This window comes from Malurus melanocephalus, unplaced genomic scaffold (genome assembly GCF_030028575.1).
Source record: "Malurus melanocephalus ecotype Western Australia unplaced genomic scaffold, MMel_1.1 scaffold_8, whole genome shotgun sequence".
NCBI classification, from domain to species: Eukaryota; Metazoa; Chordata; class Aves; order Passeriformes; family Maluridae; genus Malurus; species Malurus melanocephalus.
The window spans coordinates 3,619,516-3,620,259 of NW_026623240.1; positions in this window are offsets into that span (position 1 = coordinate 3,619,516).

A 744-nucleotide genomic window follows, 5' to 3' on the forward strand; every position below is an offset into this window, starting at 1 on the left:
TCCTCACTTCGTGGAACATATCTGGGCTGATCCATTACATCTCTTTAGAATATAAGATGGCAGAAAAATAAATAGAATAAAATAAAAGCTAACCCCTTTTAAGGACCAAATATCTGCTGGAGATGGAGGTATCCAACACAGAAAAATAATACARGCCAGGAACAGTGCCAAACTGTAAGAAAATATTAATTTGCATAATTTAAAATATTCTCAACCATTTCATAAGATCCCAAATGTCACACAGTGAGTAATTTGTGTAATACTGCAGCTCTTGTTGCACTACCAGCTGGATCACAGTAGGTCCTTGGTATCTCCAAGCCAGAGCAGGGGTTAGTGCATACAGAGAGTCCCTCTCCTCCTTAGCTCCCTGGTCTCTTCTGCAAGACAGGAAGATCCACAATCCTCTCTGCATTAGGTATGAACTGAGAAATGAGACTTTTAGTTGTCTCTGGGCTGCCATGTACCATCCACCTAGACAGCAAGGCTTTATCCAGCCATCAGTTATTGAATGCAGACCTGCAGTGACTTCCTGACATGCTTTACCTTCCGAGGGATGGCAGAATATTGCAGGAATACAAGGAATGGAAAAGCACTATTATTGTTACAGTTTCTTTCACTTGCGTGCAAAGTAAATCAAACCAGACTCCATGCTGAGTGATATATCATATAACCCCTCAATGTGATGTGTRTCCAACGATTTGTTTTTCACTATGGTAGCTTTTCACAATCCATAAGTCAGATGGA